The sequence below is a fragment of the Hyperolius riggenbachi genome, chromosome 4 (assembly GCF_040937935.1).
Source record: "Hyperolius riggenbachi isolate aHypRig1 chromosome 4, aHypRig1.pri, whole genome shotgun sequence".
Classification (NCBI taxonomy): domain Eukaryota; kingdom Metazoa; phylum Chordata; class Amphibia; order Anura; family Hyperoliidae; genus Hyperolius; species Hyperolius riggenbachi.
Genome location: NC_090649.1, coordinates 116,881,768 through 116,908,737, shown reverse-complemented (window position 1 = coordinate 116,908,737; position 26,970 = coordinate 116,881,768). Strand labels below are relative to the sequence as shown.

Genomic DNA, 26,970 nt, shown 5'->3' with positions numbered 1-26,970 from the left:
AAGGAGCTCTGGGCCCTGGTGCAAGTTTTACATGGGGCCCTCCAAGCACTCAAAACATAACAATTGATACGGCTTACCGAAACCTGCAAAAGGACACCACAGTGTCAGAGGTGCAAGGAGGGGATGGGAAACAGTTCCTAAATGATTATCAGTATTCAAAGCATCTATAGAAAGGATTATTACCAGCAAAGGACCAATAAAGAGCTAATACTGCAGTTGAAAGAGGGCCCCTCAGGGCCCCTTTGGCCCAAAGGCCCCGATGCAGTCGCAACCTCTGCAACCCCTATTGCTACGCCACTGAATAAAGTAAAAGTTCATCCTCCCGTCACTAATTTTCTTAAATGTAGCCTGTAGAGGCAGGGGATACATCAAATAAAGGCACTGGGAAATAAGTGCGCACAGTAGCGATGTTTGTTAAACTATCGTTATTAAATACCAATATTTATTTTTAAAAATGTAAAATATCGATATTAAATATTGATATTTTACTATGGCCAAACCTGAGATCACTGGAGACTTTCAAAGCCACGGATGATGTGCGCTGTCCTGTAAATGATTGCCGAACGGCTGGAGCTGCAAGCCTCTATTTACTGACTGTGTGTCTGGGGAAGGCTGGCTGGCTGCTTGATCTGTTTCTCTGGGTTTGACTAGTTGTCCCAGGCTAGTTACCCCTGCCTGCTTGGCTGTGCTGAAAAAGGAGGAAGTCAAAGCTGGATTACCCGTAGCTGCCTTAGTAGTGTCAGCGGTGGCTGCAGTGACAGGGCGGCAGGGGACAGCTACACACAGGGATGGAAGTGTGGCCTCATCGGCACCGCTATGGTAACAGCGCTCTACAAGTGTGGAGGGTGGGGGAGGACAAACTTGGGATGACGATTATGATGATTATTATTGTGTATGTGTTGTGTCACTGTCACTGCGCTGCTGGGGACTTGTTGCGGCAAGTGGACTAAATGGGCAATTTAGTCAACACAAAATATCGGGATTTGGGCGGCCGCCATGCTCTCTATATATCGGGTGCTGTTTCAGTGCCCACTATATATCGGGCGCCCAAATTTCCGCTCTGATGCCCAAAGACCGCTATTTTGTATTGGAGCCTATGGTGGCGCCCATTTAGTCCACTTGCCGCATGCGTCCCTTTTTCCTGCTTCGAGAGGCAGGACTCTCTTATTGTTTCTCATCATTGCTGTACATGTATTGCCGTGACTTTATGTACGTATATTTATATGTAATTGAACTATGTAGGTTACTCACCTATGTTACTCACCTATGTTCCTGTCATGGTTTGCGGAATATGATGGCAATATATAAATCGTTAATTATACTCTTCTTGTTAATGTAGATAAATGAAGATAAAGATATTGATTCAAAAGTTATAACAAACTATATTGCAGGTCACCAAAAGGATGTGGAGAACCAGCAACCAGACCAGAGCATCAGGTTATCATTCAGTAACAAAGGTATGCATTTTTTTTCTTCAGGTTGCATAGTTACCTGTTTTACCACAGGGTAACCTAAAGGCAATGCAAGTGTATGGGGCCTTGCACAATTATGTTTCGAGTTGCACCGGAAGCTTGCCGAGCCAATGCAAAGCCTGCAGGGCTGTACCGAATGACTTCTGTGGCGACGGAACTAACCTTTACCCAATTCTCACTTTTGTGCTGTTGCACTGCTCTCCACAGTTCTGCCGTACAATCATCTGACTCCTTCCTCACACTTTCTATCCAACCAGTTTTAATTAATGGTACAGTAAGACTGTGTCCAACCAGTTCTATATAGGCATGGCATGTGAGCACATATATCTGTAGGAGACGGGAAGAAATTAAGGTTTTATAAATCCATATTTTACAGTTTAAATATAATATTTTTCTCTTCAAAACTCAAATGAAATCTACCTTTTATGAAAGCTTCATTTTGGTGCCATACAGTAGATGGTTTTGTTGCCATTGCTAGCTGATGCCAGTGTCCTGGGTTTTTGGCAATGAGCTTGGCTATCAGGGGCGTAGCTATGGAGCTATGGGCCCCGGTGTGAGTTTTACATTGGGCCCCCCAAGCACTCTATAGATAAAACTTGATACGGTGCAACAAAACCTGCCAAGGTCATCCACAGTGTCAGAGGTGCAAGAAGGGGATGGGGAACCGTTTGTTAAATGATTACTACTATTCAAAGTATCTATAGAAGTGATTATTACTACCACAGGACCAATAGACAGCTAATACTTTTGGTTGAGGAAGGGCCTCATGGGGCCCCTCTGTCCCAAGGGCCCTGATGCGGTCGCTACCTCTGCAACCCCTATTGCTACGCCACTGTTGCCTATTAAATAACCTAAGCCCCTAAATATTGGACTGAGGGCATGGATTTATGCTAGGAGGGCATTTACCAAAAGGAAATTAGTTCATTAGTTAGTGTTAGGTGATCCAAAGAGGAGGAGTGATGGTAACACTGCCACATACAGCATTGCATACCCAGGATCCCGCAGTATCTTTCAGAGTTTTATCAATACTAGGCACCCATGGTGAATCTACCGGAACCAGATTTTGGTGCCACAAACTGGCCAACTTAGATTTCAAGTCAAAAACAAGTGTAAAAATAAAGTGTGCTAAAGAAAATCCCATTGCTAATCTTCACACTAACCCCTTTCCTCTCACCCAAATCATTACACTAACATGAATGTAATCTATAACAAGTACTATCAGCTAAAGTCTAAAGCCTGGTACACACTTTCAATTATGATTGTCCAATCACTGACCAATTTTACCACCTCCATGTAGTATGAGGGTTTCCCTACACAATCTGCTCTTCATTTTTAATATCTGTTGACCCTCATACTACATGGAGGTGGTAAAATTGGTCAGTGATCGACTTATGATAATGGAAAGTGTGTACCTGGCTTTACACTCCAGGCTTAATACTTAAAGCCTGGTACACACGTTCAATTATTATTGGCTAATCACTGACCAATTTTATCAACTCTGTGTAGTATGAGGGTTTACCTACATAATCTGCTCATGGTATTCAAAAGTGGTTAGTGATTGGTAAATCATAATTGAAAGTGTGTACCAGGCTTTAAGCCAATCATTGATTGGTCAATCATTGGCCAATTTTACCACTTCCATGTAGTAGTATGAGATTACCAATAAGCCAAAAGAGGAGAAAAACTGCGCTCCACAACCACAACAGATTAATAATCAGGGGATCGCAGTTGGAAAAAAAGAGTCACCTTACTCTTCATATATGCATAGATCAAAGGTAAACTGCGCTTCCAATAGTCCAGCTTACTCCCAGTAATTCGGACAGTACCCTAAAACATAAATAAAAAGGCGTACATAGTGCCCAATACTTTATGTTTAAAAACACAAATTCCACCACGTGCTGCACTCCACAGGGACGTGCCACCACCTGATCACAGACACTGGGCAACAATCCCCTTTGTGAATCCACTCACCAGAATGTTTCTTGCACACTGCATATACCGGATAAACATCTACTGTATACACAACTCCTGGCAGGCACCGGAATCCAGATAAAAGAAGTCTTTATTGATCCCCAAGCCGACAGAGTAACAGATCAAAACAAACCCTGGCCACAGAACTCAGGGTAGTGTGTCCACTCTCGGTTTGCCGTCTTCAGCGTGATCCTGCTGGGTGGAGCAGGATCACGCTGATGCTTCAACCAGAAAGATAGCAAGCCAAGAGTGGACGCACTACCCTTCCCCAAAAGTCCACGGACCGGGGAACTCGGCGAACCGCAATGGACTTCAATGGGCAGGCATCCTTTAAAGACTACAAACTCTGTTTCTGGCCACAAAAGTGATGGAAAAGATGTTTCAAGGGGTTTAAAACCTGGAGAGTGGCATGGCGGAGTGGGATACACGACCAATAGTTCCTAGGAAAATTACGCATTTGACGCATAGCAGGGTTACAATCCCTAAAGTGCAGAAATCACATTGCATTCCTAAATTGGAGGCATGAAGTGCTTAAAAACATATTGCGTGTGTATACATGGATCAGGCAGTATAAATAGTGTACTGCTTAACACTAACAGACCAAACTCACTGTGTAACGCACCGCGAACAGCTGTTTGTGTAGTGATGGTCGTGCTGGACTGATGCGCACCATGGCGAGAGTGCAGGCCATGGCGGTTTTCCAGCCCATATGGTTGGGCTGAGATAGCTCAATGACAGAACAACAGTGACTGTCCAGCTGATCGAACTTGGTCTGTCCACAATGAAGCAACAACCTTATTATCTTGGGCGTGCCCTCCAACACACTCATATAGGTGCATTGCTTCCTTGTGATAGGGAGTGGAGGATGGTGGCTGTGAAGATGCAAGGGCAGCAGAGGATACAGCGGCTGAAGATGCTGCACCTGGAAGAGGAAGAGGAGGGTGGCTTTGCGTTTGCGTGCAGCTTTTTCTTATGTGCTCATCCCATTTGTGTTTGTGCTTGTTTATCAAGTGCCTTCATAAGGCTGATTTCCCTAGGTGGGTGTTGCTTTTCCCATGACTCAATTTTTGTTTGCAGACAGTACAGATAACATTGCTGTAATCTGAGGCAGAGAAACAAAAAAATTTCCATACTGGTGATCTCTGGGATGACGGTATTTGGGTGGTGGTGGCAGCAACTGACGTTGAAGGGCGTGTTGGCTGGCTGACCCTAGGTGGCGATACATGCTGCCGGCGGACACTGCCAGGAGCTGTTTCCGACGGCGAGCTTCCCCTGCTTCTTACAGCAACTCGTCTCCTCCTCTCTGACTCCCCCTCTGAACTGTCCCCCCTGTTCATCTCGTCTATTGGGAACCCACGTGCCATCCATGGCAGGATCATCATCATCATCATCCTCCACAGCTTTGCTTGTATCAGACACCTCCAAAACTGTACCAAAAACAGGTACTTCATCATCATCCTCACACCTTACGTCCATACTGACGCCTAAATCAGACATATGAGGTGGTGTAACATCCTTAGTGCCTTCATCTTGTAACAATAATGGCTGTGAATCAGTTAATTCCCCTCCAAATAACTCCTGCAAACACTTAGATGGAGCAGCTGAGGTGCTAGTAGTAGCGGTGATGGCAGCCGGCTGAGTGTTAAGTGGTGTGCCCGCATCAGAGCAGGAGGAGGAAGATATGTCACAGTTCAATGCGGAAGCTGAGGAAGATGAGCTGTCCTGTGTTAAATAGTTAAGTACATCCTGACAATCTTGGGGGTTGAGGGTACGTGCCTTCTGAACACTGTTCTTGGGGGTTGAGGGTCGCGCGAAATCACGTCAGCAAGACCTCGAACAGACCTGCTGGGTGGCCTGCCTCTGCCTGTTATTTTGTCCATATTGGGGGTATGCGCAGTAGTACTAACAATATTGAATACTAGTGGTAGACAGTTTGAGTAATCACAAAGAGGCACGGCACGCAATCAGTGTCAAATACACAGCAGCTGTGTGTGTGTGTGTGTATCACAGGGCTGTGTACTTTATCAACACACACAAAGAGATATCCTATATAATAGTACTTTCAATCACAAATACAGTTGGAAGCTAAGCACAGTTTATGATGATAGACAGTGTGCTGGACTGTAATAGATAGAAGAGGATAGTAGAACTTCAAGGCCCAGCAATGACTGTGGCCTGTCCTGTATTTAGTGTCTGACACGCACGCACGCACACAGGCACACACGCACGCACGCACGCACACACACACGCACGCACGCACGCACGCACGCACGCACGCACACACACACACACACACACACACACACACACACACTATGAGCCCTCAAAAGGGTTTTTGTTTTGGTGTGCTTTCAGCAATAAAGAACAGCCTAGCTAACTGTCCTTGTCTCTCTGTGGGCTGTATGCAGTGTCACCCACAAAGGGAGCTATGCTATAGTACATTCAATCCCAGATACAGTGGAATCCCAGATAGAGTGTACTGTCACACAGGTACAGGGGAAAGGTATGCACTGGTAATATATGGGGGTTGATTCACAAAGCCGTGCCAACTGTTTAGCACGGGTGTGCTAAACAGTTAGCACGTGAAGTGCCGTTCGCGGACTTTTGCGCGCGCAATTTGCCGCAAATCGCGCGAATCACAGCACTTTGCGCGAGCAAAAGTCCGCGAACGGCACTTCATGTGCTAACTGTTTAGCACACCCGTGATAAAAAGTTAGTACGGCTTTGTGAAACAAGCCCATAGTGTGGAAAGGTATGCACTGGTATAATAGTGTGCTGTCACACAGGTACAGTGGAAAGGTATGCACTGGTATAATAGAGTGTGCTGTCAAACAGGTACAGTGGAAACGTATGCACTGGTAAAATAGAGTGTGCTGTCACACGGGTACTGTGGAAATGTATGCACTGGTAAAATAGTGTGCTGTCATGCTGTCACACGGGTACAGAGGAAAGGTATGCACTGGTATAATAGAGTGTGCTGCCAGTGGTGGGACTACAAATCCCAGTTGGCCTGGCTGGCAACTGTCTGTGGGCTTTATGTATGCAGTATCACCCAGAAAGACAGCTATGCTTCAGTATGTTAAATCACAAATACAGTGAAAATATATGCAATGGTATGGTAATACAGTGTGGGACTACAAATCCCAACTGGCCTGGATGGCAACTGTCTGTGTGCTGTATCTATGCAGTGATACAGTGTCACCCACAAAGACAGTTATGCTTTACTAAGTTAAATCACACAAAACAGTGAAAAGATATGCAATGGTAATACAGAGTGTGGGCCTGGCACAGTACAGCAACTAGGCCCAGCTGCGACAGGGCTGTATGCCTGTCTGTGGTCACACACACACACACAAAAAAAAACAGATCAGAAGAATATAGCTCTCAAAAGAGCTTTTTGTGGGATGCTTTCAGCAACAAAATTGAGCGAAAAGCAAGCTGACAACAGCCTAACTAACGCTTTTCCTATCTCTCCAGCAAGCTCTCTCTGCTCTCACTATAGCAAGATCAGCGGACTGAGAAGATGGCCGATACTGCAGTGTTTTTGTAGGGGGGGGGGAGGCGGTGTCTGTGGATGAGTGCAGCCTGATTGGCTGCCATGTGTCTGCTGACTGTGATGTAGAAGGTAAACATTTAGCCCAATGATGAGGTATAGGAGGCGGGTCAAAAGCGATATGTATTCGCTACCCGCCACGGATGCGGATAGCTGATATCCACATGGACTACCCGCCGGGCGAACCATTCGGGTCATCTCTATTGAGGATCAATAAAGACTTCTTTTGTCTAAATTCCGGTGCCTGCCAGAAGTTGTGTATAGATGTTTATCTGGTATATGCGGTGTGCAAGAAACATTCTGGTGAGTGGAATCACGAAGGGGGATTGTTGCCCAGTGTCTGTGATCAGGTGGTGGCACGTCCCTGTGTAGTGCAGCACGTCGTGGAATTTGTGTTTTTAAACATAAAGTATTGGGCACTATGTGCGCCTTTTTATTTGTTTTAGGGTACTGTCCTGGACAATTGGAAGCACAGTTTACCTTTGATCTAGTAGTATGAGACTGAGATTGCCAGCACAATCTGTTGACAGTATTCAAAATCTATTGCTCCTCGTGCTGTATGGAGGTGTTAAAATTGTGGTCAGTGATTAGCCAATCAAAGCTGGATGTGTGTATGCACCCAAACAGTATTTAGATTAGGTGTCCAAAAGGAATGCTTCAGCTCCTGTCTCTCCTTCTGCTGCTGTCCTGATGGACTGATGCAGCAGTACAGATAAGATATACCTGGTATGCCTACAATGTAACCAGACCCAAGACATATAAATATTATATAGGTATATGATCACAGCTTTGGCTGTTGCTATTTGGCTACAGGCAGCAAAGAATAGAAAATGTGTGACATGACGGAAATACAGTATATCTAAAGGATGGGGAAGCTGAGCTGGTATCAGGTCATATTAGCTTTCCATAAAATGTGAGTAACATGTCCAACCTTTGCACTCCATCAGTGATTGTGAATATACTAGTGGTGTAGTTTCTTTCTTTTTTTTTTCTTTCAGGCTTTAAAAATGATAAAGGAAGTGATAACATAAAAAGGAAGGAGGAAAAAGATGACACTATTGGTAAGAAATGGATAAACTAATACATGTAAATAATATATACTAATGTAAGAAGAAAATGTGGGTGTTGGAGGCACCATCTATTTACCACCATAACTGATTACTACAGGCTCTTATTGCAGTGCATAAACTTCCACAATGCCTTATATTTTTAGGGGTTTTTTTGCAGTGAGTTTGCGGTGGGGGCGGGTTAACGCAGTAAGGTTAGGTGTCAACGACCTTTTTTTTTTAAGTTTAGGGGTTGCGGGGGGAAGGGTCTTATAGGCACTAGAGGTGGTGGGGCAGATTAAGGTTAGGCATTGGCCGGGGGGGGGGGGGGGGGGGAGGGTGGTGGTGGTTAGGTTTAGGCATCGGCCAGGGGGAGTGGTTAGGGTTAGTCATCGGTGGGGGTGGAGGTTAGAGTTAGGCATCGGCGGGGGTATTTACAGGGACTTGTTTGTTGTTGGAAGTGATATATCCTTGTAAGGAATATAGGGGTATATTCACTAAACGAATGAGCAGTAGACATATTACGCAGGGTATTACGATGCATAAGTAACTAATATGCAGTTGTATGTTACGCACGTAAATATTGCACAAATGATCTCTTAACAGCCAACAGGCTGAGAATGCGAGTGATTCTCCGTGTTCCCAGCCGCTATATCACCCTCTATGCTGCTATAGCGTATATGTTAAATGCTATAGCAGCATAGAGGGTGATATAGCGGCTGGGAACACGGAGAATCACTCGCATTCCCAGCCTGTCGGCGGCTGTCGCCGAACCCGGAAGTAGCCGCCGGCGGGGACAGGAGGATCGGAGCGAGGCTGCGAGGGCACCATACAGCTTCAGGGGGCTGAGGGATGCCCCAGGTGAGTAAAAATCTTTTTTTTTTTTACTTAAGTATCCTTTTAACTCATCTCAGTTAGGGCTCTTTCAAGGGGTGCCTACAGCGTACAAACGAGGCACGCCCCATGCTTTGGGCCTCACTTTATAGGGGGGGGGGCTGGCTTTCTTGCTTGAGGCCCAGCCTGCCCTGTGTTCCCTGCAGCTCCCTCGCTGGCGGCTGCGTGACTTACATGCCCCTGCTGACCCCTCTCAATGCTCTCTTCTCCTGTCACCAGGTTCATGTCCTGTCACCATGATTACCTGGTGGGCGCTTCTAATGAAGCCAGGGGTGCCACTGTAAGTATCCATGGCGGTAGGACGCAAAGCTGACAAGAGGAGACAGCGATGGATCGGGGGCATGTAAGTTTCCAGGGGTGGCCTATACATGGCTAACCTCTACTGGGGGCACCCATACCTGGCTACCTCGACTGGGGGCACCCATGGGTGTGGGTATGGCTCTAATTTGTTTGGAACAAATTTGGGACCATCTCAACCATTGTGCCTGCATCATAAGGGCTCTTACAAGTGTGCTACGCCAACTTGCAGATAGTGTCCTTGACATTTGTTTTCTAAATAATTTACTTCTTACCCAAACGGTAGGACTTTTCTAATAATAACTGTAGTTTTTCTTAGAATGTAAATTGCATAATATCATAGAGGGGTCCAGAGGTTGACCTCTATTACCTCTAATATGACCAAGCCTTTTATGGCAGTGCATAGGTGCAATATGAATAGGGCTATCACTTTCCAGAGGACTTTACAAAATATTTACAAGACATGGCACACGAGACACAGAAAGTACAACATAAGTATGACTATCCAAAATGGCGTGCAGGAAAAAAGGGAACTGTGAAAAAAGGGCCCGGCTGAATAACAAAATGGTGCCAGTGGATAATGAAATCTGATAACAATATGCATCAATGTCAAACTTGGTTAACGATAAATACTGTTGTAAAAACAGACGGGAAATAATAACGAAAAGATATTAACGTTAAAAAATGTTACGTAATACAACAATACAACTTAACCTAACCCTTTTCTCACACAGAACCCTCCCCTGGAGGTGCCTACAACCAGTGGTGCTCAGCAGAGCTCGAATATTCGAGTAGCTCGAATATTCGAGCTCTTTTTCAGCTATTCGAGCTCGGTATTCGAGCTCCGAATAGCTGCAGCTATTCGAATGGGCTATTCGAGTAAATGCGAATAGCCCATTCACTATTCGAGCTATTCGAGCAAACGGCGCTATTCGAGCTCGAATACCGAGCTCGAATAGCGTCATAGCCCAGATTGATGTCCTTAGAGCCAATCAGAGGGCTCCCAGGCCCTCTGACGGCAGCCAATCACAGAGGGGGACCCTGGCCAGCCCCTACCCTATAAATAGCGGCCGCCATGTTCCGTTTCTCCGTCCTTGCCTGAGACTTGCATAGAGAGAGAGTTGCTCCTTTGTGCTTTGGCTTAGCAAGAGCTCTATTGTGGTCATTTACCTAGCGTTTTTGCTCACATACACCTCCTATACACACCTATATTGTTGTTAGTTAGATAGACATTGTATTTTAGTTAGTAGCTTTTGTGTTACATAGAGACAGGCCAGCTGCTGCAGGCAAGCTTACAGCTTAAGGCCTCAGGGCCTGCCTGTGTGGGCAGCTGTCCTCCTGTCCTCTGTTAGTTTATTTCTCATTAGTATTAGACAGTATTAGACAGTATTAGATAGTATTAGACAGTATTTCTGCTGTCCTTTACTACTTAGTGATTGTATTTTGTATTGTAGTTATATACTGTAACTGTACTAGGACACTCACTGTCACTGTTCATAGGCTACTAGCTCCTGCGTGTGCTTGCACTCACTGTCTGTGTACACACACTCTATTTCCTTCTGAATAGTTATATACTGTAACTGTACTAGGACACTCACTGACTGTCACTGTTCATAGGCTAGCTCCTGCGTGTGCGTGCACTCACTCACTGTCTGTGTACTGTACACACACTCTATTTCCTTCTGAATAGTTATATACTGTAACTGTACTAGGACACTCACTGACTGTCACTGTTCATAGGCTACCAGCTCCTGCGTGTGCGTGCACTCACTGTCTGTGTACTGTACACACACTCTATTTCCTTCTGAATAGTTATATACTGTAACTGTACTAGGACACTCACTGACTGTCACTGTTCATAGGCTACTAGCTCCTGCGTGTGCGTGCACTCACTGTCTGTGTACTGTACACACACTCTATTTCCTTCTGAATAGTTATATACTGTAACTGTACTAGGACACTCACTGACTGTCACTGTTCATAGGCTACTAGCTCCTGCGTGTGCGTGCACTCACTGTCTGTGTACTGTACACACACTCTATTTCCTTCTGAATAGTTATATACTGTAACTGTACTAGGACACTCACTGTCACTGTTCATAGGCTACTAGCTCCTGCGTGTGCGTGCACTCACTGTCTGTGTACTGTACACACACTCTATTTCCTTCTGAATAGTTATATACTGTAACTGTACTAGGACACTCACTGACTGTCACTGTTCATAGGCTACTAGCTCCTGCGTGTGCGTGCACTCACTGTCTGTGTACTGTACACACACTCTATTTCCTTCTGAATAGTTATATACTGTAACTGTACTAGGACACTCACTGTCACTGTTCATAGGCTACTAGCTCCTGCGTGTGCGTGCACTCACTGTCTGTGTACTGTACACACACTCTATTTCCTTCTGAATAGTTATATACTGTAACTGTACTAGGACACTCACTGTCACTGTTCATAGGCTACTAGCTCCTGCGTGTGCGTGCACTCACTGTCTGTGTACTGTACACACACTCTATTTCCTTCTGAATAGTTATATACTGTAACTGTACTAGGACACTCACTGTCACTGTTCATAGGCTACTAGCTCCTGCGTGTGTGTGTGCACTCACTGTCTGTGTACTGTACACACACTCTATTTCCTTCTGATTACTGATTAATTATTGTAAATTCTACTTCCTGACAGTTACTACTTACTTACTGTAGTAGGGACACTCACTCAGTCACTGTTCATAGGCTAGCTCCTGCACGTGTGTGCGCGTGCGTGCACTCACTGTCTGTAGTGTACACACACTCTATTTCCTTGTGATTACTACTGATTATTGTAACTTCTAGTTGTACTTCCTGACTGTTACTACTTACTTACTGTACTAGGGACACTCACTCACTCTCTGTTCATAGGCCAGCTCCTGCGCGTGTTTGCGCGTGCGTGCACTCACTGTCTGTAGTGTACACACACTCTATTTTCTTGTGATTACTACTGATTATTGTAACTGCTAGTTGTACTTCCTGACTGTTACTACTTACTTACTGTACTAGGGAGTCGGGACACTCACTCAGTCACCTCACCCACCAACCCACTCCATTAAAGTACCCCACTTTTCACCCGCCCTTTTCAAAAACTTTTGTGTTTACGCCCAAAACATCGAAGATGTCTGGAAGTGGCAGCCAGCGCGGTTTGGGCAAGGGGAAGGGCAGCAAGGGAATCAGGAGGAGAGGGAGCAGCATTGTGGCAAGCCGCGGGCGCGGCCGCGCCACCATGCACAGTTCCGCAGCAGCAGCGTCAGTGGCTAACATTCCTCCCATAGCCACTGGCCGTGGACGCCTTGGGCGCCGCCCAGCAGGAGCATCTGCAACTCACGCTGCAGAGACACAGCAGCAGCAGCAGCGTGTAGCACCTGCTCCGATTTTCCTCCAGCCGGGTCGGAAACGTCCCATTGAGGAAAAGGATGCAGACACTGTGGTGCAACTGATGACGGAGGATGAGCAGCCCGCCATCAGCTCTGCATCCGAGGCCTCCACCCTCACCACCACCACCACCACCCCTGTTCGCAGCAGCCACCCAGCAGGGCCTGGGGAGGAGGCCAGTTCACCGTCACAAGTTGGCGACCTGTCACTCAGCAGTATTTTTACCCCAGGCACCATCAGGGTATTGTCTGCTGTTGTTGGCGATTTGGAGGAGGAGATGCTGATGGGCTCTTTGGGGGATGAGGGATTGGACAGCAAGACTGTGGCGACAGTCAAGCAGCCCATCCATGCATCAGGAGAGGAGTTTGGGGGGTCATCATCCCAGCAGGACATGTTTCAGGAGGGGGAGGATGATGATGACACGGTGACAGACAGAGACTGGGTGCCACCAGCTCCAGGGGATGTCGTCATCAGCAGCTCTGAGGAGGAGGAGGAGGATGCGCTTGTGGGCCTTGCAAGGAGGCGCATCATTGCAAGCATTGGCAGCAGTAGGCAGGTCCCACAGCCTGCTGGTGTCTCAGGCTCAGCAGCAGCAGCAGCAGCAGCATCTGGCAGTACCACCACCAGCCGCACCCAAGCCCCCCCCCCCAACCACCACAGGGAGACAGGCAGCAGCGGTTCCATGCCGTAGGGGGTTGTTTTTGTCACCAATCTGGCGCTTTTTCACCATGCCCACTGTGTACAGCAAGTACGCCACTTGCAACCACTGTCAGCGGAAGTTGAGCAGAGGTGCAGACCCCTTAAAGTTCAGCACCAGCTCGCTCATCAACCACCTTGCTGCGAAACATTTCCACCAGCATGAGGAGTTCCAGAGGCTGAAGGCATCTGGTGCTGGCAGTGGCACCACACCCATCACTGCACAGCCTTCAGCAGCAGCAGCAACAGCAGCCACCCGCCCTCCTGCTCCTCCAGCAGCACCAGCAGGAGTGCGGAAACGCATTGCTCCTCCCCCCTCTGCAACTCCTGCCGCCGACACTGAGGCCTGTTCTGGCAGCCAGTCCTCAGTGGCCTCCTCTGCTGTGTCTGCTGATTCCCGTGCCAGCAAAAGGCCGCGCCAGAGCCTTTTGAGCGAGTCCTTCCAGGGGGTGGTTAGGGCTCTGCCTCCCAGCAGCCGTCGCGTGCGGCAGCTGAACGGCTTGCTGGCACGGGCCATGTGCTCCCAACTCCTGCCGTACACGCTTGTGCAGGAGGGGAGCGACATGCGTGCGCTGCTTGCTTGTGCAGCCCCAGACTGGCAGCTCCCCAGCAGACACTTCTTCGCCCGCAAGGCCATTCCTGCACTGCACCGCTTTGTGATGGCCAATGTGGAGCGAGGGCTGGAGCACGCGGTTGGTGAAAGGGTCCATGTCACCATGGACTCCTGGAGCAGCCGCTTCGGGACAGGCTGCTACCTGTCTTTCACTGTCCACTGGGTCAGCTTGGTGGAAGGGGGTGAGGATGGGAGAGCAGCAGCGGGCACAGCAGCAGCAACACAGTGGGTGGTGCCCCCCCGCAGGGTCAGGGGAACTGCAGCAGGTTCCTCCGATCCTCTGCCATCCTCCGGCACACCTGGCCAAACCCCCCGCCTCAGCAGCAGCGTGAAGGCCCGCCACTGCCAAGCGCTGCTGCACTTGGTCAGCCTTGGGAAGACCAAGCTGACGGCAACCCATGTGTTGGCCAAACTCCAGGAGCAGGAGAGGATTTGGCTGACCCCCAGAGGCCTCAGAGTCGGAGAGGTGGTGGCCGACAATGGGGCCAATCTGGTTGCCGCAATAGACAGGGGAAACCTGACCCACATCCCCTGTCTTGCCCACGTGCTGAACCTGGTGGTGCAAAAGTTCTTGCGCACCTACCAGGGGATGGGCGAACTGCTGGAAACGGCAAGGAACGTTGTGCGTCACTTCCGGCGCTCGGCTGCAGCCTGTGCGAGCCTGGAAGACGTGCAAAAGGAGCTGGAGCTGCCACGCCATAGGCTGATCCTTGACGTTCCGACTCGCTGGAACTCCACCCTGGCGATGTTGGAGCGTCTGGTTGAACAGAAGCACGCTGTCAACCAGTACCTTGCCCTGGCCACTGTTTCCGCCGCTCAGAGAAGGGACAAGACCAGCAACATCCCGTCCATCGTCCCCGATGATGACTGGAGGCACATGCAGCAGGTGTGCTTAGTGCTGGCTCCCTTTCTGCAGGCCACTAACATGGTGAGCAGGGACCATGCTATGGTCTGCGAGTGGGTGCCCCTGGTTTGTCTGCTGAACAGGGCCCTCGATGCTTTGCTGGAACAGGGAGCGGCAGCCTTGGACCAGCAGGAGCGGCAAGCAGCTGCACAGTCCACCTCTGAGGGGGAGGAGGACTTGGTGGAGGTCCCTGACCTTGCTGCTGATGAGGGGGATCAGCACAGCGCAGCTAAATTGGTGCGGGGGTGGAGAGAGGATGAGGCGGCAGAGGAGGAGGATGAGGAGGACAGCACTGCCGTCGATGTGCCAGCACACGTGGCCCGCCTCTTCCCAATGGCAGCGCACATGCTGGCGTGCCTGCGCAAGGACCCCAGGGTGATCCAGATGAAGCAGAGGGAGGACATCTGGATCAGCATGATGTTGGACCCACGCCTCAAGGGGAAGTTGAGCCAGTTTCTGCCGCCTGCAGGAGGAGACCCAGCGCAACAAATAAGGAGCTTGCAGCAGGCCCTTGTTGAGCGCTTGGAGGAAGCCTTCCCCCAGCCTTCCACCCCCACTGTCCAGCAGCCAGCACAGAGGCAGCAGCAGGTGCCTGCATCCAGCAGCAAGCGCCCCACAGACCTGCTGTCTCTCAGCCACGAGCTCTACAGGACTGTAGAGGCTCCGGCAGCAGTGACTAGAGAGGAGGTGCATGATGCAGCAGCATCCTCCTCCGGTCACAGCCAGCGCCTGACCCCCATGGTGGCTGACTACATGGGGTCCTACAGCGGGCTTGACAGCGATGCACCTGTTGATCCCATGGAGTATTGGGTCAAGCGCCTGGAGATCTGGAGCGAGCTGGCGCAGTACGCCCTGGAAGTGCTGTCCTGCCCCCCTTGCAGCGTGCTGTCCGAGCGCTGCTTCAGTGCAGCTGGTGGCGTGGTCACCGAGAAACGCTCACGTCTGTCTCACAAGTCTGTGGACAGACTGACGTTTCTCAAGATGAACCAGGCGGGGGTGGAAGGCGAGTTCCTGGCCCCTGTTGTCGGCGAGAGGGGGACATCGTTAATGTGCCTTACCACCCTTTACCACCTCCTGGCTCCTGCTCACTAAGCCAGCCTGGTTCAGTTTGACTATTACGTCGCCTGCAGCCACACATTTTACACCTACAGTGGGCTGCTGTGTACTGCCCTTCTGCTGTCTGTCTGTGTTTCCCACTGCCAGGGTACACAGAATTACATTCTGCTGCCACTCTGCCACCAGCTATTACGTCAAACAATAGCTATATATCTGTGTAATTGGTTTTACAAACAAAACCAAAAAACCATTAAAAAAAAAAAAAAAAAAGGTTTAATTTTTCTGAGGTGCCCGGGTTGAAAACTGTGTTGTCCCAGTTGTGTATTGGACACGATGTGGGCTGCACGACCGCTGTCTGGGACCTCCTGTTGTGTTTATTTACAGCCCTGGTATCACCGCTAGGTACCAGGGCTATTATATCACGCTGCCTGCCTGCTGCCACACTCACACTACTCCTCCATTCCTCCTGCTGCTGCTGTCTGTCTGTGTTTCCCACTGCCAGGGTACACAGAATTACCTTCTGCTGCCACTCTGCCACCAGCTATTACGTCAAACAATAGCTGCTCACATTACTCCTCCATTCCTCCTGCTGCTGCTGCTGTCGGTCTGTGTTTCCCACTGCCAGGGTACACAGAATTACATTCTGCTGCCACTCTGCCACCAGCTATTACGTCAAACAATAGCTATATATCTGTGTAATTGGTTTTACAAACAAAACCAAAACACCATTAAAAAAAAAAAAAAAGGTTTAATTTTTCTGAGGTGCCCGGGTTGAAAACTGTGTTGTCCCAGTTGTGTATTGGACACGATGTGGGCTGCACGACCGCTGTCTGGGACCTCCTGTTGTGTTTATTTACAGCCCTGGTATCACCGCTAGGTACCAGGGCTATTATGTCACGCTGCCTGCCTGCTGCCACACTCACACTACTCCTCCATTCCTCCTGCTGCTGCTGTCTGTCTGTGTTTCCCACTGCCAGGGTACACAGAATTACCTTCTGCTGCCACTCTGCCACCAGCTATTACGTCAAACAATAGCTATATATCTGTGTAATTGGTTTTACAAACAAAACCAAAAAACCATTAAAAAAAAAAAAAAGGTTTAATTTTTCTGAGGTGCCCGGGTTGAAAACTGTGTTGTCCCAGTTGTGTATTGGACACGATGTGGGCTGCACGACCGCTGTCTGGGACCTCCTGTTGTGTTTATTTACAGCCCTGGTATCACCGCTAGGTACCAGGGCTATTATGTCACGCTGCCTGCCTGCCTGCTGCCACACTCACACTACTCCTCCATTCCTCCTGCTGCTGCTGTCTGTCTGTGTTTCCCACTGAAAGGGTACACAGAATTACCTTCTGCTGCCACTCTGCCACCAGCTATTACGTCAAACAATAGCTGCTCACACTACTCCTCCATTCCTCCTGCTGCTGCTGCTGTCGGTCTGTGTTTCCCACTGCCAGGGTACACAGAATTACATTCTGCTGCCACTCTGCCACCAGCTATTACGTCAAACAATAGCTATATATCTGTGTAATTGGTTTTACAAACAAAACCAAAACACCATTAAAAAAAAAAAAAAAGGTTTAATTTTTCTGAGGTGCCCGGGTTGAAAACTGTGTTGTCCCAGTTGTGTATTGGACACGATGTGGGCTGCACGACCGCTGTCTGGGACCTCCTGTTGTGTTTATTTACAGCCCTGGTATCACCGCTAGGTACCAGGGCTATTATGTCACGCTGCCTGCCTGCTGCCACACTCACACTACTCCTCCATTCCTCCTGCTGCTGCTGTCTGTCTGTGTTTCCCACTGCCAGGGTACACAGAATTACCTTCTGCTGCCACTCTGCCACCAGCTATTACGTCAAACAATAGCTGCTCACATTACTCCTCAATTCCTCCTGCTGCTGCTGCTGTCGGTCTGTGTTTCCCACTGCCAGGGTACACAGAATTACATTCTGCTGCCACTCTGCCACCAGCTATTACGTCAAACAATAGCTATATATCTGTGTAATTGGTTTTACAAACAAAACCAAAAAACCATTAAAAAAAAAAAAAAAGGTTTAATTTTTCTGAGGTGCCCGGGTTGAAAACTGTGTTGTCCCAGTTGTGTATTGGACACGATGTGGGCTGCACGACCGCTGTCTGGGACCTCCTGTTGTGTTTATTTACAGCCCTGGTATCACCGCTAGGTACCAGGGCTATTATGTCACGCTGCCTGCCTGCTGCCACACTCACACTACTCCTCCATTCCTCCTGCTGCTGCTGTCTGTCTGTGTTTCCCACTGCCAGGGTACACAGAATTACCTTCTGCTGCCACTCTGCCACCAGCTATTACGTCAAACAATAGCTGCTCACATTACTCCTCCATTCCTCCTGCTGCTGCTGCTGTCGGTCTGTGTTTCCCACTGCCAGGGTACACAGAATTACATTCTGCTGCCACTCTGCCACTAGCTATTACGTCAAACAATAGCTATATATCTGTGTAATTGGTTTTACAAACAAAACCAAAACACCATTAAAAAAAAAAAAAAAAAGGTTTAATTTTTCTGAGGTGCCCGGGTTGAAAACTGTGTTGTCCCAGTTGTGTATTGGACACGATGTGGGCTGCACGACCGCTGTCTGGGACCTCCTGTTGTGTTTATTTACAGCCCTGGTATCACCGTTAGGTACCAGGGCTATTATGTCACGCTGCCTGCCTGCTGCCACACTCACACTACTCCTCCATTCCTCCTGCTGCTGCTGTCGGTCTGTGTTTCCCACTGCCAGGGTACACAGAATTACCTTCTGCTGCCACTCTGCCACCAGCTATTACGTCAAACAATAGCTATATATCTGTGTAATTGGTTTTACAAACAAAACCAAAAAACCATTAAAAAAAAAAAAAAAGGTTTAATTTTTCTGAGGTGCCCGGGTTGAAAACTGTGTTGTCCCAGTTGTGTATTGGACACGATGTGGGCTGCACGACCGCTGTCTGGGACCTCCTGTTGTGTTTATTTACAGCCCTGGTATCACCGCTAGGTACCAGGGCTATTATGTCACGCTGCCTGCCTGCTGCCACACTCACACTACTCCTCCATTCCTCCTGCTGCTGCTGTCTGTCTGTGTTTCCCACTGCCAGGGTACACAGAATTACCTTCTGCTGCCACTCTGCCACCAGCTATTACGTCAAACAATAGCTGCTCACACTACTCCTCCATTCCTCCTGTTGCTGCTGCTGTCAGTCTGTGTTTCCCACTGCCAGGGTACACAGAATTACATTCTGCTGCCACTCTGCCACCAGCTATTACGTCAAACAATAGCTATATATCTGTGTAATTGGTTTTACAAACAAAACCAAAACACCATTAAAAAAAAAAAAAAAAAAAAAGGTTTAATTTTTTTGAGGTGCCCGGGTTGAAAACTGTGTTGTCCCAGTTGTGTATTGGACACGATGTGGGCTGCACGACCGCTGTCTGGGACCTCCTGTTGTGTTTATTTACAGCCCTGGTATCACCGCTAGGTACCAGGGCTATTATGTCACGCTGCCTGCCTGCTGCCACACTCACACTACTCCTCCATTCCTCCTGCTGCTGCTGTCTGTCTGTGTTTCCCACTGCCAGGGTACACAGAATTACCTTCTGCTGCCACTCTGCCACCAGCTATTACGTCAAACAATAGCTGCTCACATTACTCCTCAATTCCTCCTGCTGCTGCTGCTGTCGGTCTGTGTTTCCCACTGCCAGGGTACACAGAATTACATTCTGCTGCCACTCTGCCACCAGCTATTACGTCAAACAATAGCTATATATCTGTGTAATTGGTTTTACAAACAAAACCAAAAAACCATTAAAAAAAAAAAAAGTTTAATTTTTCTGAGGTGCCCGGGTTGAAAACTGTGTTGTCCCAGTTGTGTATTGGACACGATGTGGGCTGCACGACCGCTGTCTGGGACCTCCTGTTGTGTTTATTTACAGCCCTGGTATCACCGCTAGGTACCAGGGCTATTATGTCACGCTGCCTGCCTGCTGCCACACTCACACTACTCCTCCATTCCTCCTGCTGCTGCTGTCTGTCTGTGTTTCCCACTGCCAGGGTACACAGAATTACCTTCTGCTGCCACTCTGCCACCAGCTATTACGTCAAACAATAGCTGCTCACATTACTCCTCCATTCCTCCTGCTGCTGCTGCTGTCGGTCTGTGTTTCCCACTGCCAGGGTACACAGAATTACATTCTGCTGCCACTCTGCCACCAGCTATTACGTCAAACAATAGCTATATATCTGTGTAATTGATTTTACAAACAAAACCAAAAAACCATTAAAAAAAAAAAAAAGTTTAATTTTTCTGAGGTGCCCGGGTTGAAAACTGTGTTGTCCCAGTTGTGTATTGGACACGATGTGGGCTGCACGACCGCTGTCTGGGACCTCCTGCCTGCTGTGTTTATTTACAGCCCTGGTATCACCGCTAGGTACCAGGGCTATTATGTCACGCTGCCTGCCTCATTGACTGCCTGCTGCCACACACTCATCCTCCTCCTCCTGCTGCTGAATTTACCTCCTGCTGTCTGTGTGTTTCCACTGCCAGGGAGCACATACAATGGCGCTTCCAACATGCGTGCGCCACCAGCTATTTGTTACGCTCAAAAATAGCTGCATTTCTTTAAAAAAAAATTTTGAAAAGAGAAATAAGTGAAGAAGAAGACGATATAGATGAAGAAGAAGAAGATGAAGAAGAAGAAGATGAAGAAGAAGAAGATGAAGAAGAAGAAGAAGAAGAAGAAGAAGAAGAAGAAGAAGAAGAAGAAGAAGATGATGAAGAAGAAAATGAAGAAGAAGAAGAAGAAGATGAAGGAGGAGAAGAAGAAGAAGATGATGAAGAAGAAAATGAAGAAGAAGAAGAAGAAGATGAAGAAGATGAAGAAGAAGAAGATGAAGAAGAAGAAGAAGAAGAAGAAGGAGAAGAAGAAGAAGATGAAGAAGAAGAAGAAGATGAAGAAGAAGAAGAAGAAGATGAAGAAGATGAAGAAGATGAAGAAGAAGATGAAGAAGATGAAGAAGATGAAGAAGAAGATGAAGAAGAAGAAGATGAAGAAGAAGAAGATGAAGAAGATGAAGAAGATGAAGAAGAAGAAGATGAAGAAGAAGAAGAAGAAGAAGATGATGATGATGAAGAAGATGAAGAAGATGATGATGAAGAAGATGAAGAAGATGAAGATGAAGAAGAAGAAGAAGAAGAAGAAGAAGACAATATAGAAGAAGAAGAAGATATAGAAGAAGATATAGAAGAAGAAGATATAGAAGAAGAAGATATAGAAGAAGAAGAAGATAGAAGATAAAGAAGAAGAAGAAGAAGAAGAAGAAGAAGTATATACAGTACTGAACAAAATTCTGGACACAACTTCTCTTTTCACCTTTTTTTTTTTTAAAGGAACATCCCCACATAATCACTTGCTGTTGTTACTTGGAAAAAAAGATGTTTCTTGCATCATTCACCCTCAAAACAAGTGTTGGAAGCTATTTAAGGCCAATTCGAATAGTCAGCTCGAATAATGAGCTCAAATACCGACTCGAATAGTGAGCTCGAAGTCCGAGGTCGAATCGAATAGTAAAAATTATTCGACTCGAATATTCGACTGACCTCGAATAATTTACTATTCGAATTCGACCAAACTCGAATTTTAAAAAGGGGTATTTGAGCACCACTACCTACAACTAACCACTCCCCTGTAGACGCCTAACCCCCCCAAATAATACGATAAAAACTATAATGCTGCAAGCTTCTGAAACGATAACATACTTCAATAACTTTAAAGAGACTCCGTATCAAAAATTGCATCCTGTTTTTTATCATCCTACAAGTTCCAAAAGCTATTCTAATGTGTTCTGGCTTACTGCAGCACTTTCTACTATCACAGTCTCCTAGGTGATATTTTCAAAATTGTCAATAAAATTCCCTTTCAACCACAGCAACCAAGAAAATACTGAAAATAATTTTATTGGTACTTTTCCTTTTTTTTTTGGATAGCGCCTTTCTCCTGTTGGACTCAAAGCGCTTGCGAGGCAGCCACTAGAGCGCACTCAGTAGGCAGTAGCAGTGTTAGGGAGTCTTGCCCAAAGAACTCCTTACTGAGAGGCAGAACCCTTAAAGAAACTCCGTAACAAAAATTGCATCCTGTTTTTTATCATCCTACAAGTTCAAAAAGCTATTCTAATGTGTTCTGGCTTACTGCAGCACTTTATACTATCACTGTCTCTGTAATAAATCAATGTATCTTTCCCCTGTCAGATTTGTCAGCCTGTGTCTGGAGGGCTGCCAAGTTCTTCAGTGTTGTGGTTCTGCTATGAACTCCCCCTTCCAGGCCCCTCTATGCACACTGCCTGTGTATTATTTAGATCAGGGCAGCTTCTCTCTTCTCTTTTATCTTTTACAAGCTGGATAAATCGTCCTCTGAGCTGGCTGGGCTTTCACATACTGAGGAATTACAGACAAAGGCAAAGCTGTTTGCAGGAAGAAATGAGCAGCCTGAAACTTCAGTGCATGAGAACTGCAGGGGTAAAGAAACACACAAATGATCTCTTGAGATTCAAAAGGAAGGGTGTATACAGCCTGCTTGTGTATGGATGTATTTTCTATGTGTGGACATACTGTACATCAATCTACTTCCTGTTTTGGTGGCCATTTTGTTTGTTTATAAACAAACTTTTTAAAACTGTTTTTAACCACTTTTAATGCGGCGGAGAACGGCGAAATTGTGACCGAGGGAAATAGGAGATGTCCCCTAACGCACTGGTATGTTTACTTTTGTGCGATTTTAACAATACAGATTCTCTTTAATGTTCTAATGTAGTTAACGATATTTATTGCAGTGCCTTTTTTCTGCTTTTTTCGCTGTATTAATGATAATTGCATTAGAGTCCATGGCAGCGCCATTTTCATCAACCATCAGCTGGCACCCTTTTTTCCTGCTACCGCAAAATGTTTTACGATACAAAACAGTAGTTGCAAGAAAACAATAGGGGAGGGAGCCCTGGCCTTGAGAGCTCACAATATAAATTCAACCACGTGCGTCAAACATGCGTGTTATATGCAGCTCTCTTTGCCATTTTATGTGACCCTCAAAAGCTTCAATGTGCACCATTGTGAGTAGTAAAATGCATAATTAGCATAGGGTCCCCTCCTAATAGCCAAATCCCCCTACGTAACTGATAAAACACACACACACCTGTATACCTTCCCCCTGGCACCCTCTCTCCACATAGCATAGTATGTTCCATCCCTTATTTTCTTCCTGGCCGTTGTACACTCTATACCAGCGATGGCTCACCTTGGCACTCCAGCTGTGACAAAACTACAAATCCCATCATGCCTCTGCCTCCCCGAGTTATGCTTAGAGCTGTCAGAGTATTGCAATGTCTCATGGGACTTCCACCCAGGGCCGGGCCGAGGCATAGGCTGGAGAGGCTCCAGCCTCAGGGCGCAGTGTAGGAGGGGACGCAGAATTCATTCAGCTGTCATTCCTAATTGTGTTTGAAGCAGAAAGAAATAAGAAAAGGGGATACATGGCAGTGACTGCAAGCCAGATAACTAGAGATGAAGGTGTTGGGGAGGTTGTGGGCCCTGTGGCGCCTCTTAGTGTAATAGCTATCAGTGTGTGATGGCTGGGGTGGCAGGGATGGTGGGGCGCACTTTGGTGTCTCAGCCTTGTGTGCTGGAGGACCTTGTCCCGGCTCTGCTTCCACCACAGCTCATGGGTAGTTCCACCACAGCTGGAGTGCCAAGGTTAGCCATCACAGCTCTATACTTACCTCCAGCTCCCAATCACATGACAAGCATTCACAGCCAGAGCTATGCAGAATAGAATGTGTGTCTATCAGGAATATTAACCACTTTGTCCTCCTTGACGTATAAAAACGTCAAGGAGGACAGGCGCGCTCCCGCGCGCTCCCGCGGCCGATCGCGCGCGTGCACGCGCACTCCCGGCCGCGGAGTCGGTAGCCACGGAATCAATGTATCGGGCTGGGGAGCCCGATCATTGATTCCTCTCCCCCGCTGAAAAAGCGACAGCTTCTCTCGGAAGCTTCGCTCTTTCTGAAGCTGTGTCCCTCTAAGCGTACATTGTACGCTTAGAGTGACGTCATGTAAAAAAAATCGAGATTGCCATCTTGTGGCCAAAATGTAAAACTACATGTAAATGCCCAAAAACATTACAATACACCAATATTTCCCCAAATAAAACACTTTTAAAACCCACCCTCCCAAAAATGCCCACATAAAATGTTTAATAAAAAAAAACAAAAAAAAACATTACTATAAAAAAAACAAAAACACATAAATATTTACCTAAGGGTCTAAACTTTTTAAATATCTATGTAAAGATGAAATATTTCTCTCTATTTTTTTTTTATAGGCTTGTAAATAGTGATGTATGCAAAACGGAAAAAATGCTCTTTTATTTCCAAATAAAATATTGTCGCGATAAATTGTGATAGGGACATAATTTAAATGGTGAAATAACCGTGACAAATGGGCAATAACAATACGTGGGTTTTAATTATGGAGGCATGTATTATTTTAAAACTATAATGACCGAAAACTGACAAATAATGATTTTTTTCATTTTTTTTCTTATTCTTCCTGTTAAAATGCATTTACAGTAAAGTGGCTCTTAGCAAAATGTACCCCCCAAAGAAAGCCTAATTGGTGGCGGAAAAAACAAGATATAGATCAGTTCATTGTGATAAGTAGTGATAAAGTTATAGGCTAATGAATGGGAGGTGAACATTGCTCGGATGCATAAGCTGAAAACGACTGAGATCTTAAGTGGTTAAGGAGACCTGATGCAGCACTGAAGCAGGTAAATATTAGGCTCCCTGCACACTGCATGCAAATCCAATTCCGGTTTTTAATCGTTTTTTACATCCGATTCCGATTTTTATTTTTTCCTCCGTTTTTCTGTTTATTGCATTCAGGGAAAATCGGAATCGGAAACGGAATCGGAATCGCAAAACGGATTTGCAGTGTGCAGGGAGCCTTAAACTGCTCCACTGTGCCTCTCTGCAGAAGGGGGAGGAGCTGGGATCCAGACCCCCCTCTGGTCATTCTAATTACACCACTTTATTTGAGACTGTTCAATAAATGTTAAATCTTAAAGCGGAATGAAACCCAACATTTCTTCTTTGCTCTAATAGATTATTTACAGCATATTATATGCAGCCAGGATTTTTTTTTTACTAGAACAGCATTCAAAGGGTTACACACAGGACTTAGATGTTCCCTGCCAGCAAATCTGGACCATCTGAACGTAGATAATATTATCTTGTATTTAATTTTATCAAGTGAGGAATGTAAATAAACACTTCTCTGACACGGCAGGCTCTGCTGAACAAAGTCAGACAATCAGAAAGCATTTCATGTTAAGTTAGAAGATGAATAAAGCAGTTATAAATAAAATGCAAAGTCAGCTCTCAGGGCAAAAAAAGTGTACTTTGGAAACTTGTAATTTCTAAATGAATAATAATACTTATGCACAAAAGCAAATATGATAACCGTATGACATATAAAAAGTAGGAAAACGTTTTTATTGAATAAATATTATGTCAGGGTTTTATACCGCTTTAATAAGCAATTTGGCCCGCGACAATGTTAGATTTTGGTCCCTCACATGATTGAGTTTGACAACACTGAATTAGACAATAGGGGGAAGAGAGAGAAGAATGACAAGGTGGGTAGGTAAGAAAGCTGATGCTGATGAGTTCCACACTGCGCAGGAGATAGATATTGGTAAGGGGTGTTTTAGATTCATATTTGTACAGATAATGGGCAGGAGACAGTGTGTGAAAATAGATGTAAGTGATTATTTAATAGGTCATATACTGTAGCTATACACTTATGAATATACTGTAATGGCTCTATTGTAATATGTACTTTATCAAATAACACAGATGAAGTCAAGCAGAAAAAACAGAAGTCGTCATTTACAAATAAAGGTAAGAAGAAGTGTGTGGCCCGCTGTAAATGGAATGTATAGAGGCAGTTATGCGCTTATAAAACATCTTGAGTAATAAATGATAGAGGTTCTGTCAGGGAAGATGAGAAGCTTCTCTAAGTATTGGAATCACGGAAATCACACAGATTTGTAACTTGCTGGAAAATCAATGAACTTGAGTCACATGACCTGCTGTCCATTTATCCCCTTTGAAAGGCAGAGAGTAGCTCCACACCATATTGAAATGAGTTGTTATTTATGGATGTGTCCAATCACACATCACATCATTCTCTCTCTTTTTTAACATCTTTTTTACCTGTTGTGCTTAATATGCATATTTTATTTTGTGTTGTATGAAATGTATTTAGATAGGTATAGGCTATGGTCTCACAATGAGGGCCAGCCTTTTTTTATATTATTTGATATTCCTCCCTCTGGGTGGTGGAATACGGTTCCTCCATCCCACTTGTGGGGGGTCTGAGGGTTTGCTCTTAGCACCATACCTATTTATGCAGATGTTTTTCCTTTGTACAACAGGTATGACTGAGGACTAGTATAGTCAGAAACATGTCAGCTTTGTGTTATAATGTTGCTGTGATTGGATACACCCATAAATAAAGACTCATTTTTGCATCATGTGGATGTAATCGACTTTACATATTCACTGGGATTGGTTATCCCTGGCCGTGCGCTGCCTGGAGATGAGTGGAGTGTAACGGTATTCCACTTGGTATCCTCTGTACTGAAATGTGTTTTGGTGACACATCTGTCCATCTATTGCCACCAGCATTGTTGCTTAGTCTGAAGATCAAGATCTCAAGGCAATAATATAAGCATCAGTGCTGGGAAGTTCGGCCTTATATATCACCAGAATGGCTTATTTGTGTGTGTGAAGGTTCTGATGTACAATGCAGCATGGTGGTTAGGTTAGTCAGCAGCACCCAGGCCTAGTATCACTGCTGACATATAGTGGGAACGTGTAACTTAACTTAGAAATTGGACATTGTGCAATAAATGTGTAATGAAGGTATTGCTCACATATTTCATCTCATGTAGGATTTGAGAATGATGAAGGAAACAAAGATTTGAAGAGAGAGGGAGAG

The 26,970-nt window shown here is 46.3% G+C and overlaps 1 long non-coding RNA gene across 1 annotated transcript; it reads left to right on the top strand.

The window, feature by feature from the left end:
• Positions 1-1,389: 1,389 nt before the first annotated feature.
• Positions 1,390-26,970, top strand: LOC137570473 (uncharacterized). Its single transcript, XR_011031061.1, has 4 exons — positions 1,390-1,457; positions 7,995-8,057; positions 25,824-25,868; positions 26,924-26,970. It is a non-coding gene; the product is annotated as an uncharacterized lncRNA (long non-coding RNA).